Genomic DNA, 19,397 nt, shown 5'->3' with positions numbered 1-19,397 from the left:
GAATGAACTCAGATCTCTGGTGCTGTGAGACGGTGGTCCTTCCAGTGACTGCACTCCCGTCACACACATCGGCTGAGAAGGAGGTGATGCGGCCCATCGTAACCTTGGCAGTATCAGCCCACTTGCTTTTCCTACTAAGGCACATCCCCTTGATACAGAGGGCTTGCATTCTCAGAAAACCACCCGTACAAAGTTCAAAGTAAATTTTATTATCAAAGTGCATGTATGTCCCCATATACTACCCTGAGATTCATTTTTTTGTGAGCGTACTCAATAAATCTATAGAATAGCAACTATGACAAATCAATGAAAGACCGTCCAACTAGGGTATTCAACCAGAGTGCACAGACAAGAAACTGTGCCAGTGCAAAAATAAGAAACAATAATATAAATAAGCAACAAATATCAAAAATATGACAAGTCCTTGAAGGTGAGTCCGGTGGAAGTGGGAACAGTTCAATGATGGGGCAAGTGAAGTTGAGTGAGGTTTGGTTCAAAAGCCTGACAGTTGAGGGGTAATAACTTTATACTTATACTTTATACTTTATTGTCACCAAACTATTGATACTAGAACGTACAATCATCACAGCGATATTTGATTCTGCGCTTCCCGCTCCCTGGATTACAAATCGATAGTAAATATAAAACATTTAAATTATAAATCATAAATAGAAAATAGAAAAATGGGAAGTAAGGTAGTGCAAAAAAACTGAGATGCAGGTCCAGATATTTCGAGGTTACGGCTCAGATCTCGGACCTGCATCTCGGTTTTTTTGCACTACCTTACTTCCCATTTTTCTATTTTCTATTTATGATTTATAATCTAAATTTTTATAACTGTTCCTGAAGCTGAAAGTGTGAGTCCTGAGGACTTGCACAAGCCATGGGCATTTCCCCACCCCCCCCCCACATTTTGTATCTATTTTGGTATAACTCCATAAGGGCATGTTTTAATTCTGTTTCTCAACCCCTTTCACAGCGATCTGTGAATTCTGTAAGGGCGAATCTCTGTCACCCAAACTACTGTAACACTGCGGTGCCCTGTAGTCTGAATTCATTTCAGGTCACCGAGCTAGAGAACAGCAGCCTGTGGTTATAAAGTGAACAAAATCATTGCAGCGAAGGCTGTTCTATAGTCGGTATAATGGGCCTCCATGGAAATAATGGGTATCAATAAAGTGAAAAAGCCATCATGAAAGCTGACGATTTATGACTGTGTTCTGTACAGCACTCTGTGGCTTGGTAGGTCTGGGAACCATTTCTACTAACTGCTTAATACTTTCTTATCCTTACATACAGGAGATCATGTAGTAATCTCAACTGACCACAATCTTGCACATTTTTTTTTGCTTCGAGGCACAACTTAACGAGCGCCTGTTTTTAGTAAAAGCTGAAAGCACGATTTAACAAATGATTGCTCGTAACAAGGAACAGTCAAAGGCAGATGACATCAAATGAGAGCTCCCTCAATGTCTCATTAACTAACCTGACCGCTTGATGTGGATTTAAATTGTGTCCCAAGATTAATTCCCAATGGGGTGTTGAGTTAGTTAATTTGGGGAAGTAATGTAATTGCCTTAAAACTGGATGAGACAAAGAAACGTGGGGCATCTGTAGAGAATTATCAATGTCCAAATGTATTCAGCAGTCTGAAACGTGCGATGGGCAAATATGAGTCAAAATCAGGTTTATTATCACCGACATATGGTATGACATTTGTTGTATTGCAGCAGCAGTACATAAAAATTACTAAAATTTACAACTAAAAATATAAAATATAAATAGAGGCTCTTCGCTGGTTGGGGTCAGCCGCGGATATTGCATCCTATCTGTCTCTATGATACACTTACTGCCCATTACGCCACTGGTGTTTAGGGCAGCCAAGAAGGTCCACCATCTCTGACCGTGTTTATTGTGTCAGTTGCTTCCTCGCGGTTTTCACTGCTGTCAGTCATGCAAGTCCTGGGTGGAGACTCAGGAAGACCGTCACACTCAGATGGAGAAGGATTTTCCATTGTTGCTTCCGTAACAGTTTTGTTTTACCCTGAGCCTGGAGGACAGATGGACCACTCTTGGTCTGGCCTCTACCCTTTGACCTGTTCGATATGGGTGACCCCACCAAGAGGCAAAGCAAAAAGCCCTGACTCCAGCCAACGTAGCTCTCTGGGTCATTGAAGCACGCAAACCTCCAACCCACGAGAAGGTTATGGTCCTCTTGGAGGACGTGATACACAGTCCATTATAAATAAGGAGGGCAAAGAGTAAGGTTGTGTTTAAGATTTTATTATAAAAATCATTTATTATTATTATCAGATTATTTTTTGTGACTGTATGTTTTGCTGCCTGTGTACGTTTATGGTGGTTTGTGCCTTGTGTGACTATTAGTTCTGTGTTTTACACCTTGGCCCCAGAGGAACACTATTTTGTTTTGCTGGATTCATGTTTATGACTGAATGATAAAGATGGTCTATTGAGAAATTTGATGGCGGAGGATGCAAGGTGCATTAAATAATGAAAAACAGTTTATCTTTAAAGTCGAGTCTTTCTTATTGTAGGAAGGAACTACTCAACTAGTCTTAGCAGTGGGATGGGGTGGCAGGGTGTAGATACCCAAGGAGGTGTAAGGCGTTTCTTTCCTCCACTAGCCTGCGTCACCATTGGGCAAGGTGTAGCACCTGCTTAGCCTCCCACCCCGATCAGGGTCACGTGAAACTACGAGAGCAGCTGGCGGATATCACAAGTCCTGGTTATGCGATCAAGAATATTGATAATGGCTGGGGTCACCCATCTTGTAAAGACACCAGCCAGAAGAAGGCAGTGGCAAACCACTTTTGTAGAATTTGCCAAGAACAATCATGATTGCCTACGTCACGACACATAAAGACGATGATAGTAGAGGGATAGAAGCTGCCATTGAGTCTGGAGTTATGTGCTTTAAGGCTTTGTAGTTTCTGTATGATGGAAGAGGGGAGAAGACAGGCTGTGTGGGGTGGATGGGGTCTTTGATTATGCTGGCTGCTTTACCGAGGCAGTGAGAAGACAAAGGGGGAGGCTGTTTTCTGTGATATGCTAAGCGGTGTCCACAGCTCTCTGCAGTACACGAGGTACCTAATAAAATGGCCACTGAGGGTACTGTACAATACAGTATATGATATGAACTTTTCCCAGTATCTCAGTACATATGACAATGGATCAATACCAATAATGGTTGCTGAACTGCCAGTCAGGGTAAGTGGCCAGAGAGATTCACCCTGGGCTAAAGTGGTGATGTACCCCCTTCTCAGAATCAGACTTATTTTCACTGGCATGTGTCACGAATTTTATTGTTTTGTGGCAGCAGTACATAAAAACATGACTATAAGAAATATTAAAATACAAGTAAGTAGAGCAAGAGGGAGCAAAACAGTCAGAGTGCACTATAAACACAGAACAGGCCATTCTGCCCATCTAGACCATGTCAAACAGTTCACCTTCCTCGTTCCATTGACCCACATCTGGACCATAACCCTCCATACCACTCCCATCCATGTACCTATCCAAACTTCTCTGAAATGTTGAAAATGAATCCACAGCCTCCATTTCACTGCCAGCTCGTTCCGCACTCTCACCACCCTCTGAGTGAAGAAGTTCCCCCTTGGGTTCCCCTTAAATATTTCACCTTTCACCCTTAACCCATGACATCAAGTTCTAGTCTCACCCGATCTCAGTGGGGGAAAAAACCTGCTTGCATTTACCCTATCTATACCCCTCATCATTTTGTATATAGCTACACAATTTCCCCTTATTATCCTACAACCCAGGGAATGATGTCCTAACTTTTTCAACCTTTCCCGATAACTCAGGTTCTCGGGTCCTGGGCTTTGGCAACAATAAAACGGTTTTACATGGGAGAAGACTTCTTGGCCCATGAGGTATGTGCTGAAGTAATCCCTTCTGCCTGTACATGGTCCACATCCTTCCATTTGCCTGTATTTTCATGTGCCTGACTAAAAGCCCCTTGAATCGTATCTACTCTCATTACTGCCCCTGGTAGCCCATTCTATGCACACCCCATTCCCTGTGTATAAAAAGCTTGCTCTGAACTACACACAATACTCCAAATTAGGTCTCACCAATATCTTTTACAACTTCAACATAGCATCCCAATTCCTGAACTCAATACTTTGATTTATGAAGGCCAATGTGCCAAAAACTCTCTATGATCCTATCTACCTGTGACACTACTTTCAAAGAATTATAGCTCTGTATTCCCAGATCTCTCTGTTCTACCAGGTAGGTTCATGGAGTGTTCAGAAAACTGATAGCATTGAGAATGTGTCTTCAGGCTCATGTACCTCCTCTCTAATGATAGTAATGAGAACGGGGCAAGTCCTGGGTGAGGGTCCTCTCCTGTATCTGTCACGTGCCTGGTCGAGCTCCTTCTCTCCCCTCCACCCTGCCGAACAGCCATTCCCAGGGCAGGAAATTCAACCACATTGCACGACCTGTCTAGCCACAAAAAAAAAAGCTCCTTTCCACAGAAATCAAATCACAGCAGGCGAAAGAGTAACCAGAATCTTAAAAGCTGTGTCATCATGTAAAACTCCCTCCAGTCGTTTCCCCCTCTCTGCCACCCTCACAAGCCATTCTCGTACACGGTTATAGGAGCTGGCCAGATTGCTGGGAGCTCAAAGATAAAAGTTTTGGCTGCTCCTTGGGCCTTATCTGTGAAGCCAGATATCGCTATTGTACAATCAAATATATGGCACTAATGACACCTTACAAAAATTAATTATTATCAAGGCAGTTCAGGAAATGGTTTTATGGTCTGCAATCTGCAGAACCTCCCACTGCAGAAATAAAACTCCCCAGAGGTCGTTCACTCTTTGGAACAACATTAATAAAGACATTTATCCCGTGTCATTGGGTTTGCTGGTTTTAATTATTTACTGCTGTTGACATTATTTGACTGAATATTACTCACATAATTCTCTGATTATAAAGGAAAATTGAAATGTTCGTGGATACAATACTTAGGGTAAGACTGGCTGGCTGGACATCAATCCAAAAGTGTGTTCAAATCCCATCATGGCAATTTAAAGTGATTAAATAAATCTGGAAATGATAAACAGTAAACTATAAGCCAGTTCAAAGTCCTTGACAACACGAAGTTTTGCAGATGATCCAAAAATTGATGGAGTTACTTAATCAGGATTAGATAGAATCTGGTTTAATATCACTGGCATACATCATGACATTTGTTGTCCTTGTGGCAGCAGTACAATGCAATACATAATAAACGTGAATTATGTTATATCTATTAAATAGTTAAATTAAATAAGTAGTGCAAAAATAGAAATAAAAAAGTAGTGAGGTAGTATTCATGAGATCAATGTCCATTGAGAAATCAGGTGGCAGAGGGGAAGAAGCTGTTCCTGAATCACTGAGTGTGTGCCTTCAGGCTGCTGTACAGGGCAATGAGAAGAGGGCATGTCTTGGGTGACGGAGGTCCTTAATGATAGACATCATCTCTTTGAGGCATCGCTCCTTGAAGACGTCCTCCATACTGTGGAGGATAGTACCGAAGATGGAGCTGACTAATTTTACAGCTCCCAGCAGCTAATTTCAATCCTGAGCTGTAGCCCCCCCACCGTACCAGACAGTGATGCAGCCAGTCAGAATGCTCTTCACAGTAGATCTGTAGAAGTTTGGTGACATACCAAATCCCCTCAAACTCCTAATGAAGAATTGCCGCTGTCATGCCTTCTTTGCAGGTGCCTCAATACGTTGGGCCTTGGATCAATCCTCAGAGAGATTGACACCTAGGAACTTGGTTTAAAGATTTTTTAAAATTAAAGATACAGCATCAAACAGGCCACCCGGCCCTAAGACCCGCACCACCCAGCAACCCACCTATTTAACCCTAACCTAATGACTAATTAACCTATAGTGGAAAGTGACCAATTAACAGGCATGTCTTTGGACTGTGGGAAAGCCATGCAGTCACAGGGAGAGCGTCCAATCTCCTTACAGACGGTGCTGGAATTGAACTCTGAACACTGGAACGCCCCGAGCCGTAATAGTGTTGCGCTAACCCCTATGTTACCATGGCGGCCCAGCTGCGGCTGGTGATGACGTTAGTCACATTTTTCAGCAGAATATAGACTGACTGGAAATGTGGGTGGAAAAATGGCAGACACAGTTTAAGTGTCAGAGGTCAAATTGCACGAGGAAAATATATGTCGGGCAGGAGGTGCAGATGCTTGAAGACCCACACCCCCAGGTTCAAGAACAGCTTCTTCCCTTCAGCCGCTCGGTTCTTGAACCAACTGGCACAACCGTAGATCAATGCTATGATCACTTTGATCACTTTGCTCTACCATGGACTTTACATGTTCTAGCTGTGTTTTTATATAAATGCTGAATAATTTATCTTTTTCTTGTGAACTCTGCTTATCTGGTGCTATGTGTGTGTGATACTGCTGCATGTGTCCAACAAAAGGACCTTGTCGTTGGGTTTGGAGGATTGCGTGCCTCAGTGACCGGGAGAGCTATGTTGGCTGGAGTCAGGGCTTTTTGCTTTGGCTCTTGGTAGGGTCACCCATGCCAAACAGGTCAAAGGGTAGAAGGCAGACGCAGAGGTCCACCAGTCCTCCAGGTTTTGGGGTTCGGCTCAGGGCTAACAACCCTGACTGGTCAAACAAAATTGTAATAGAAACAGGAATGAAGAACCCTTCTGCACCTGGAGGACCTTCATTATTACCCTAAAAGTCAGTGGTGTAACAGGCAGTAACTAAGTGCATGTGTACTTTTGCATGTGGCAATGAACTTGACTTTGACTTTGATTTTGATCACCAGAGGGAGGATCAATAACCTTTGCTTCCTTCCTGCTGTCTGGTCTCAGAGTTGATCAGGGCAGGAGGAAGGAAAACCAGCCCAGGATGGGAAGATTATAACGCACCCTGCTTAATTTTTAAATAAAGATTTAATATAATACTGTAGATTTAAATATTCCAAACTTTGGAGGGTCAGTAAAAAGTGAACACTTGTGTCTATGTATGTATGCATGTGTGAATGCTTTTGTGTGTGTATATAAACAGTATTTGTTGGTGCGTGTGTTTAAGATGCTGTGATGGGAGAATCATTCAGTTATAGAGAGATAGAGCAGAGAAACAGGCCCTTTGGCCCACTGGGTCCATGCTATCAGTCCCACCAAACACCCATTCATACTAATCCCATTTTTTGCTCCCACATCCCCATGAACTCTCCCAAATCCTATCACCCAGCTACACGCTGGAGCAATTTACAATGGCCAACACTATTTCGTTGTGTGTGACCGTATGCTTACTGCTATCATGCAGTTGCTATATGTGTTCTTGCTACACCAGCTTAGGCAACTTAACCTCTCAGGGTGTATCCTGATGAATTTTTACTCAGCCGTCACATTGGGAATGTTGTGACCACCTCTTTCACTGTTTAGTTTCCCACCACGTCCTCCCTCTCCAAGCCCAGGTTGCAGCGAGTGCTCCACTCAGTAGAGAAGATCATTGGCTGTCCACTACCTACATTAAAAGACCTGTTCATTGCCGGAGCAAAGAAAAGAGCTGAAAAAATTACGGCTGACTCCACCCACCCCAGTAGTCACCTATTCACCAAATTGGCTTCAGGGAGACGCCAGGACTACACGTCATCTCGTAAGCTTCTTTCCAGTAGTTATCCAGCTTCCCAACAGAACTCACTCAGGTGTAAAACGCTGACTGTCCCTGCACAACATCCATTAGACGGTCTTTCCCGCTCTCCTTCTTCTGTTGATGATTATAGAGTTTCTTCATATGTTCATATTTATTTAAGTTTGATTATTGATGTTTGCACATGTGACCGTTCTGCTAATTGTTGATTGTCCATGGCTGTTTGCACTGTTACCTTGTAAATTGTTGGTTGCTGTGGACAGGATTGGAATCGGGTTTCGTATCAACAGCGTATGTCGTGGAATTAGCCAACTCTACGGCAGCAGTATCATGCAATACATGAATATATAGAAAAAAACTGAATTACAATAGATGTAATAAACACACACACACACACACACACACACACACACCCAGGATTCTGGATTCCACCCAATGTCCAACGTTGAGTGACTACACCCACGGAATAAAGGAGGATGGGGACTTGGAAGTTTCAAGAAGAAATGCGAAACATCCATGAGTATGTCAGGAAGATGGCCCCTAAGGACAACCTGATAGGAGAATACCTCAGGCAGCAGGCATCGGATATGGAAATGGAAGTGGATGTAGCAAAGCTAGAGGACCAGAGGCCATGGCAGGACAAGCTACTGCACGAGATGTACCATCACCAGATATCAGAGGTGGCTGATGTAAGAAAGTCCTACCAATGGCTGGAAATGGCATGGGTGAGGGACAGCACAGAGGTACTGCTCATGGCTACACAAGAACAGGCGCTGAGCACAAGAATAGTAGAAGCAGGGAACTATCACATCAGACAAGACCCAAGAAGCTGACTGTGCAAGGAATCCACTGAAACCATCCAGCACATGGTAGCAGGGTGCAAAATGCAGGCAGGGACAGCATGCACTGAACAGCACAAACAAATTGCAGGAATTGTGTACAGGGACATCTACGCTGTGTATGGATTGGACACTCCCAAGTCCAAATGGGAAACACCTGAGAAGATAATGGATAATGACAGCTAAGATCCTGTGGGACTTCCAATTACAGACTGATAAGCAGGTACTGGCCAACCAACCAGACATAGTAATACTGGACAAGGAACAGAAGAAAGCAATAGTGTGTGTGTGTGTGTGTGTGTGTGTGTGTGTGTGTGTGTGTGTGTGCGCGCGCGCGCGCGCACGCTCGCGTGAGCCATAAGGACCACTGGTATCCTTGAGTGGGTGTGTTTGTTATTTGTGTGTCTGGAGGTGATTGATGAGTCCAGTCTGGGTTAGGGAAGTACCTCCCACACACGGGCAAGTGTGTGACGCTTCTGTCGTCAAGGTGCCTGCTGCTCATCCGTTCTGCTGTCGTCGTTTCCGTTGTGCTTCAGCGTCGCGATTCTTTTCAACTTTGGTGGCGCCTTTATTGAGAAGGCTAGCAGCGCTAGGATGAGTGATTCAAGACTGCATGTTCCCAGGAAGGGTGATTGATCTCAAGGGTCGTGAGCAAAGTCTTGAGCGTGTCCTCGAATTGTTTTCGCTGACCACCACATGATCTCTTCCCTGTGGAAAGCTCCCCGAAGAACAACTGCTTGGGGATGCAATCGGCTGGCATCCTGACAACATGGCCTGCCCGTCTGACTTGGTGTTTCATCAGCAGTGTGTGGTTGGTGCACATGTCTGCTGCAGACAGCACTCCCGCGTCAGGAATTCTGTCTTGCCAATTGAGTTTCATGATATTCCACAGGACTGGATGTGGAAGAAGAAAACGGGTGTTTGGTGGGGTTGATAGCACAGACTCAGTGGGCCAAACAGCCTGCCTCCCTGCTCTATTTCTCTATCTCTGAATGATTCTCCAGTGCAGCATCTTCTCCAACCCTTGTTAGTATCAATTACAATATTGACTGACATCAAGCCTGTAAGACCATAAGGCATAGGGGCAGAATTTAGCCATTCTGCCCCTTGAGTCTGCTCTGCCATTCCATCGTGGCTGATTAACTTCCCCTCTCAACCTCACTCTCTTGTGTTCTCCCTGTAAACCTTGAAACCCTTACAAATCAAGAACCTATCAACCTCTACTTTAACTATACCCAACGACTTGGTTTCCACAGTGATCAGTGGCAATAAATTCCATAGATTCACCATGCTCTAGTTAAAGAACTTCCTCTTCTTCACTATTTTAAAAGGACATTCTTGGATTCTGATGCTATGCCCTCTGATAGAAACATAGAAACATAGAGAATAGGTGCAGGAGTAGGCCATTCGGCCCTTCGAGCCTGCACCACCATTCAGTATGATCGTGGCTGATCATCCAACTCAGAACCCTGTACCTGCCTTCTCTCCATGCCCCCTGATCCCTTTAGCCGTGAGGGCCATATCTAACTCCCTCTTAAGTATAGCCAATGAACTGGCCTCAACTGTTTCCTGTGGCAGAGAATTCCACAGATTCACCACTCTCTGTGTGAAGAAGTTTTTCCTAATCTCAGTCCTAAACGGCTTCCCCTTTATCCTCAAACTGTGACCCCTCGTTCTGGACTTCCACAACATTGGGAACAATCTTCCTGCATCTAGCCTGTCCAATCCCTTTAGAATTTTATACGTTTCAATAAGATCCCCCCTCAATCTTCTAAATTCCAGAGAGTATAAGCCTAGTGATCTAGTCTTTCATCATATGAAAGTCCTGCCATCCCAGGAATCAATCTGGTGAACATTCTTTGTACTCCCTCTAAGGCAAGAATGTCTTTCCTCAGATTAGGGGACCAAAACTGCACACAATACTCCAGATCCTAGACTTTCCCACTTTTGAAACTATCCTCTGCACATTCCCTCGAACAAGGCCCTTCAATATTGGAAAAGTTTCAATGAGACTCCCCCCCGCCATTCTTCTAAATTCTTCTAATCTGTGAGTACAAGCCCAGAGTCATCAAACGCTCTTCATATTGCTAACCCTTTCATAACCAGAATCATTCTTGTGAACCGCCTCTGGACCTTCTCCAATACCATCACGTCTTTTCTTAGATAAGGAGCCCAAAACTGCTCACAATACTCCAAGTATGGCCTGACCAACGCCTTATAAAGCCTCAGCATTACATCCTTGCTTTTATGTTCTCAGCTGACTGGGTGAAATCACCCTGTGCACTCTGTCACCAGACCTCTGTGTTGACTAATGTTGTGTTGACAGTAATTTTGCTGGTAGGTAATTAAAGCTAAAATGCCCGGACAGCTGGTACTTGGGTGAAGCCAACAGAGCAGCGTGCTTCTGCCAGTGTCTGTGTCGAATGAGCCTGGGGAGGAAGCCAATAGCTTAATACTGCATTAGCATCTCAGCTCCTAAGGCACCAGTTTTTGTACTCAGGGCATCGGGGAATTGACCCTGCATCTAAATCTCCACCTTTCTCACAGTGCAGTGGAGACTGATGGGAGAGGTTGTGAACGCAAAGATGGAACACTAACACTGGACACCACAGTACAGATTCTTCATTGACTTGGGTGGCAGTGATGTGCCAACCTTTTAACCTACTCTAAGAGCAATCTAACCCTTTCCTTCTGAACCATGATGGATCGATTGCACTCTTACACACACTCTCTTCTGGCACAGGCTTTTGAGTGTATATGTCTTTTGTCTCGGTGGGCACAGTTTGACACTCCCGCACTATAAGTTTCCCGGCGTGTGCCATTACTAACGTGACTCAGGAAACACATTTAATCATACTGCTCCATCATTATTCTTGTTCTGTGCGTATGTAACACCTTCCACATTGCCCTCCATATTTCTTTCATCCATGTGCCTATCTAAGAGCCTTTTAAATGTTCCTGTTGTACATACCTCTACCAGTATCCCTGGCAGAGTGTTTCACACATCTACACTTCTGACATCCCCCCCTCCCACCACTATACTTTCCTCCCATCACCTTAAAACGATGACCCTCTCATATCTGCCCTGGGACAAAAAGTTACTGGCTGTCTACTCAATCTGTGCATCTTATCATTTTATATATTTCTATCAGGTCACCTCTCATCCTCCTCTGTTCCAGAGAGAAAGGCCCTAGCTTGCTCGACCTGCACTCACAAGATACATTTTCTAATGCAGGCAGCATGCTGGTAAATCTCTTCTGCACCCTCTAGGAAGCTTCCACATCTTTTCCAGAAGAGTCAACCAGAGCTGAATACAATATTCCATGTGTGATCCAACTAGAGTTTTACAGAGTTGCAGCATTACCACACGGCTCCTGAATTCAATCCATTGACTAGTGAAGGCCAACTAGTATGCCTTCTGAACCCCCCTATCAGCTTGCACGGCAACTTTGAGGGATCTATGGATGTGGACCCCAAGGTCCATCTGCTCCTCCACACTGGCTCTGGGGATGCCCCTTCCTAATCCCAGCCCTCGAAGCTGCAGAGATGAGACATGATGGAGGTCTGGGGTGGGTGGGGAACAATGCCCAGGAGGAAGCAGCCTTGTGGTCAACAATTTGGCTTAAATTAACCTAGGACCTGAGACACTGTGGAAGAAAATTATAAAGTTAAGATTTATTTTGAATTAAATGTTGTCAAGCTTGAGCAGCTAGATATTACTCAAGGCTTTGGTCATGAGAATGACGGGATAAGAGGCAGACGCTGCCTTGCTTGTGCGGGCTAACAATAACTAGCAGTAGATCATGCCAGCAATGAGGGTTTGTTAACCTTTTTCCAAGATTGTCTAGCAAGCAGCAAACTGTAGACACGTATCTCTAGTTTTGTGTATCGCGCGGGAATGTGAGCACACTTGCTGATACCTAACAAGTGCTTTGAAAATCACTGACCAAGTATGTTTAGCTATTGGCTAGTGCCCAGAATTTACTGTATAAACCTAAGAGGTAATCTGACATTGCTGGAGTGGTAAGATCACGTAATAAAGGGTTAACCATATACCGAGATCTGTCTCTTTATTTCTGTTCCCTAACAGAGTAAATTCTCTCACAATGATTGGCAATGAAATTATTTTACGGTAAACCAGAATAATTTCTTCTACGGACATTAACTCTGTTTCTCTACCCACAGGTGTGGCCTGACTGTGTAGATGGTCAGTAGCTTTAACTTCCTGGAAGCTAACATAGCAGACGACCTGTCCTGGACCCAGCCCATAGATGCAATTGCGACAGGGTGGCAGGTAACATAACATAACGCTTTACAGTGCCAGTGACCTGGGTTCAATTCCCCTGCTGGCTGTGAGGAGTTTGTACGTTCTCCCTGTGACCATGTGGGTCCTCCAGGTGCTCCACTTTCCTCCCACGTTTCAAAGACATGTGGGTTAGTTGGTTAATTGGTCACATGGGTGCAATTGAGTGGCAGGATGTTGATTGAGAAGAGCCTGTTGTTGGTTCTGAAGCTGAGGTCTTCTGTACCACAGCTGGATGTGGTTTTGGTCCCGTAGCCCCTCCACTGCCCCCATGCTCTCGGCTGGATCTCGTTAGCATGTCACATGAGCGGACTTGGCTGGTGAGATGACGAGGTCTTCAGGAAGGAGCCTGGAAGAATCTTCCTGAAAAGGGGAACATCTGATGCTTGGTAAACCTGTCCCTCTCTACCATGGGGAGTTGTAGAGGCCAAGATACTGAACATATTGAGAAGGTGATAGATAAACACCTAGAGGTCAGAAGCATCGGGGATTGTGAGGAGAGAGCGGGGCACGATATTGTGAATGACAATTAGCTACAGTTATATTCAAAGTTCAAAGTTCCAAGTATGTATACGTCACCACATATTATCCAGAGATTCACTTTCTTGTGGGTGTTCACGGTCAAACAAAAAATCAACAGAATCAATGAAAAACTGCACAGAAAGACGGACATGCAATGTGCAAAAGAAGACACACCATGCAGATACAAACAAAAGCAAATAAACAATAATAATAAATAAATAATATCGAGAACATGAATTGTGGAGTTCTTGAAAGTGAGCCCATAGGCTGTCAAATCCATTCAGTGTTGAGGTGAGTGAAGTTATTGAGAGCCTGATGATTGTAGGGTGATAATTGTTCCTGAACCTGGTGGTGTGGGACCAAAGGCTCTTTCCTCAGGTTAGAAGGCCAGATGGCCTACCCCTTTGGCCCACCATTTCCACAATATCGCTGCTGCTCTGGCCATGGCTTTTCAAAGCACCTACAATTACTGGGCCAATTTCCCTCATATTGCTTACACTGTGGGCCCTTTATGCATCTCCTGCCTACATTATCACTGGGGCCACTGGAATCAGGATTGGAACTGGTTTATTATTATCACACAAGACCATAATACATAGGAGCAGAATTAGTCCATTCAGCCCATCAAGTCTACTCCACCATTCCATCTGGGCTCATTTCTTTTCCTTCTCAGCCCCTTTCTGCTGCCTTCTCCCCATGTACTGAGGCAGAGTGAAAACTTGTCACATACTGTTCATACAGATCAAATCATCCCATAGTGCATTGAGGTAGTACAAGAGTAAGACAATAACAGAATGCAGAATAGAGTGTAACAGAGAGAAAGTGCAGTGCAGGCAGACAACAAAGTGCAAGGCCACAATCACACAATCAGGTACATTATGAGGTCAAAAATCCACCTTATTGTGCTAGGGAGCCAATCTTATAACAGCGGGCTATAAGCTAAAGATAAAGATTAAAGATTAGCTTTATTCATCACGTTTACATCAGACATACAGTGAAATATGTCATTTGCATCAAATCAAATCGGCAAGGGTTGTTGGTTATTTATTGAGACACAGTGTGGAACAGGCTCTCCCAGCTCTTCGAGCCATGCCACCCAGCAACCACTGATTTAACCCTAGTCTAAACACGCAATAATTGACAATGACCAATTAACCTATCAGCTGGTACGTCTTTGGACTGTGGGAGGCAAGCTCTGTGGTCACGAACAGAATGTACAAACAGTGGCGGGAGTTGAACCCGGGTCGCTGGTTCTGTAAAACGTAGTATTAACCATGGGGAAAACATACAAACTCCTTACAGACAGTGGCTGGAATTGTACACTGAACGTACAGCTGGTGCTGTAAAGCACTGCACGAACCACTACTTTATTGTGACGTCTCCTATCGAGCTGTCCTCGAGCCTGGTGGGACGTGATTTCAGGCTTTTTTATCTTCTGCCCGGTAGGAGAGGGGAGAAGCGAGAATGTCCGGGGTGGATGGGGTGGATACCAGCGATGGTGGTAGAGGTGGAAACAATAGGATCTTTTAAGAGACTCTTAGATAGGTAGATGGAGTTTAGAAAAATAGAGATCAATGTGGTAGGGAAATTCTAGGCAGTTTCTAGAGTAGGTTACATGGTCGGCACAACATTGTGGGCCGAAGGGCCTGTAATGTGCTGTAGATTCTATGTAAGCCCCTTTATCATGGCAGTGAGAAGCAATAGACAACAGAAATAGACAATAGGTGCAGCCCTTCGAGCCAGCACCACCATTCACTGTGATCATGGCTGATCATCCACAATCAGTACCCTTTTCCTGCCTTCTCCCCATGTCCCTTCACTCCACTATCTTTAAGAGCTCTATCTAACTGTTTCTTGAAAGCATCCAGAGAATTGGCCTCCACTGCCTTCTGAGGCAGAGCATTCCGCAGATCCACAACCCTCTGTGTGAAAAAGTTTTTCCTCAACTCCATTCTAAATTGTCTACTCCTTATTCTTAAACTGTGGCCTCTAGTTCTGGACTCCTCCAACATCGGGAACATGTTTCCTCCCTCAAGCGTAGACAGAAGTAAGAAGTGTGGACAGAATCCTTGGAGGGAAGGCTGGCTTCTGTAATGTGGACACAACTCAGTACAACCCTGTAGTTTCTTGCGGTCACCAGCAGTGCAGTTGCTGTACCAGGCAAGGAAACTTTCAATAGTGCATCGATAGGAACCAGTGAGGGTCAACAGGCCATGCTGAATTTCCTCAGCCTCCTGATGAAGTAGAGCAGGAGTTTTACGCAAAAGACTAGCTGCCATGCAGCTCTTTTCAAGTTATTCTGAAGCACCTGGCAGCTAATGCAGCATTGTGGAAATGTGCAGGGGGAAACACAGCAGACAGGCCAAGACTAATCAGAAATCTCATCTGCCCGTCTGCACACAAGCCAAGGACTGTGCAGCACCAACCAAAAACACGGATAGACACTCAATGTGATGTGGAACCCAGAAGGCAACATTTGACGAGCAGCTTCTCAGTGGGAATATCAGTTTACCATTTCAAGCATCAATATCTGGAATGGGATCTGATCCCATAGCGTTCTTTCCCAGGGACAAGAGCAATATCCATTGCATCACAGCCGATTCCCACAGCAGCTCAATGTTTCACCTTTAGTTCTAGCATTCAGTAAGGTCTGCATTCAACTTTGAACAGCAGATTAAACCATCACAATCAGGTTTATTATCACTGGCATACACTCAGTGGCCACTTTATTAGGTACACCTGTACACCTGCTCGTTAATGCAAATATCTAATCAGTCAATCATGTGGCAGCAAATTAGTGTATAAAAGCATGCAGACTTGGTCTATGAGGTTCTGTTCAGACCAAACATCAGAATAGGGAAGAAATTCTGGGATTTTCACACACAACATTCTTTAGAGTTTACAGAGAACGGTGTGAGAAACAAAAAAAAACTTCCAGTGAGCAGCAATTCTGTGGGAGATAATACCTTGTTAATGAGAGAGGTCAGAGGAGAATGGCCAGACTGGTTCAAGCTGACAGGAAGGTGACAGTAAGTCAAATAACCACACGTTACAGCAGTGGTGTGCAGACCAGCATCTCTGAATGCACAACGTGTTGAACCTTGAAATAGATGGGCGACAACAGCAGGAGACCACACCAGGTTCCATTACAGCATCTAATAATGTGGCCTCTGAATGTATGTTTGAAATTTATTGCCTTGCAGCAGAAATACAATATAGTACAAGACATAAAAGTTACTGAAAGTCACAAAAATAGATAAATACGATGTATTGTGAGGTCATGGATGATTCAGAAGTCTCAAGTTGGAGGGGAAGTAGCTGTTCTTAAAACACTGAGTGTGGGTTTCGGACTCCTGTACCTCCTACCTAACCAATACAGAAAGAGATGGTGAGGGCCTTTAATGATGGATCTACAAGAGATCCTGCAGATGAGCAACACACATGAAATCAGCAGGCCAGGCAGCATTTACAGAGCCGTGATCAATTCATGATGAAGGGACTCAGCATGTGATGTCAACTGTGCATTTTCCTCCAAAGCTGCCTACCGACCTGAGTTCATCGAGCATCTTGTGAGAGTTGTTGAATGACCAGACCTTGGTGATGGGGAGGCTTGAGCCTACGATGGAACTGACTGTGTCTACAACCATCCGCACCTTCTTGTGATCAGGAGCCGTGGAGGCTCCGTAATGATGTGTCTTCCCGCTGCTATCTAACCCGAAAAAGGCGCGAGACCGTCTCCTCATTGGTGCGTGTCATACAGGAATGGAGGAACGGTGTGAGACCGTCTCCTCACCAGTGTGTCACACTGGAACGGTGTGAGACCGTCTCCTCACGGTTGTGTCACAGGGGAACGATGCGAGACCGTCTCCTCACGGTTGTGTCACACGGGAACGGTACAAGACCGTCTCCTCACGGTTGTGTCACACGGGAACGGTGTGAGACTGTTTCCTCAGAGTTGTGTTACACGGGAACGGTACGAGACCGTCTCCTCACAGTTGTGTCACACGGGAACGGTACGAGACCGTTTCCTCAGAGTTGTGTCACACTGGAACGGTATGAGACCGTCTCCTCACGGTTGTGTCACACGGGAACGGTACGAGACCGTTTCCTCAGAGTTGTGTCACACTGGAACGGTGTGAGACCGTCTCCTCACGGTTGTGTCACATGGGAATGGTACGAGACCGTTTCCTCAGAGTTGTGTCACACGGAAACGGTATGAGACCGTCTCCTCCTCACACAGGAACGGTGTGAGACCGTTTCCTCAGAGTTGTGTTACACGGGAACGGCGTGAGACCGTCTCCTCACGGGTGTGTCACACGGGCACAGTGCAAGACTGTCTCCTCACCAGTGTGTCATTCAGGAATGATTCCTGTCTCTGCTATGTTCTTTAGTGTTCTTTTTGGATGTTATTAGTATTCTTGAGCAGCGTGTCCACATTGTAGACTGGAGAGGTTAGTGTGTGCTACAGAAAAAAATCCTTGTTTTTGCATGCAATGTATTCTGGATCTAGATGGGGGATAATGATTGACATCTTGAGCAGAGCAATGGTCATGAACTAACTGACAGCCCCAGTCACCGAGGTCAGAGATTTCTACTTAATCTCTGTGTATGTGGAATTTCGTTATAGATTTCCTTGGAGACGAGAGTATATTGACTGGCTGCTTCACAGCCTGGTACGGAAACACTAGTACCCTTGAACTGAAAATCCTACATGAACTATTAGATACTGCTCAGTCCATCATGAGTAGAACACTCCCCACCCACAAGCAGACAAACCTCAGGGTTGTATATGGTGACATATATGTACTTCGATAATAAATTTACTTTGAACATTGAATGTTGAACTTTACTAATGCCATATTAATTATTACCTTTCAACCAACAGGCTCCTGAACCATCATGGATAACTTTACTCATCTCAACATTGAACTGATTCCTCAACCTATGGACTAACTTTCAAGGACTCTACAAGTCATGTTTTCAGCATTATCTATCTATCTATTTACGGTATCTATCGATCTAACTATCTATCTATTGATCTATCATCTAACCAACTATCGATTGATCTGTACATTTATTTTGAACTTTGAATCTGATCCGGGGGGACAAACAGGACATTGTAGGTCACCTCGGAGCTCTTAGTCTGGAATCCCCTCAACTTCCCCTGAAGGGTGAGATGGTGAAAGATTCAGAGGAATGAGGGCAATGGAGCAGATGCCAACAATCCAACAGGGATTTCATTCTGACATGCACGGTCTTCATTAAGGAAACACGTGATTAACCACAAAAGAAGCCACATTGAATTCCTCAGAGGCCAGGGAGGTGGATTCCAATGTCTGTATGATTTATTCATGAGACACTTACAAGCCTTGGTCGACAATATTCAACAACCAGTTGAGATAAGTAACAGGGGAAAGCAATGAATGTATCCAGTGACAGTTTGGGACCGACACAAAATAGTCGTTCAAAGCCTCAGCCATTTCCTTATTACTCAATATCAATTTCGCCTTCGCGTCTTCCAAGGGACCTACGTTGACTTTAGCCGCCATCTTTCGCTTTATATATTTATAAAAACTTTTGCTATCTGTTTTTTATATTTTGTGCTAATTTACTTTCATACTCTATCATCCCTTTCCTTATTTCTTGTTTAGTTGTTCTTTGTTGCTTTTCCCAATCCTCCAGTCTCCCACTACTCTTTGCGACTTTGTACACATGAGCTTTTAATTTGATACTATCTTTTATTTCCTTAATTATCCAAGGCTGGCTCTCCCCACACTTACTGTCCTTATTTTTTGACTGGAATATACTTTTGTTGAGCACTGTGAAAAATACTCTTGTTCTTGTTATTTATTACTTACTTATTATTATTAATATTATTTTGTTTTTTAAAAATTCTTATACTTGCACAATTTGTTATCTTTTGCATATTGGTTATTTGCCTGTCTTTGTGTGTGGTTTTTCATTGATTCTACTGTATTGCTTTGTTCCACTGTGAATGCCCTCAAGAAAATGAATTTCAGGGTTATATGTGGTGACATATATGTAATTTAATAATGAAGTTGCTTT

This window comes from Mobula hypostoma, chromosome 9 (genome assembly GCF_963921235.1).
Source record: "Mobula hypostoma chromosome 9, sMobHyp1.1, whole genome shotgun sequence".
Classification (NCBI taxonomy): domain Eukaryota; kingdom Metazoa; phylum Chordata; class Chondrichthyes; order Myliobatiformes; family Myliobatidae; genus Mobula; species Mobula hypostoma.
The sequence above is the reverse complement of the archived record's forward strand: the minus strand, read 5'-3'. Positions refer to the sequence as shown.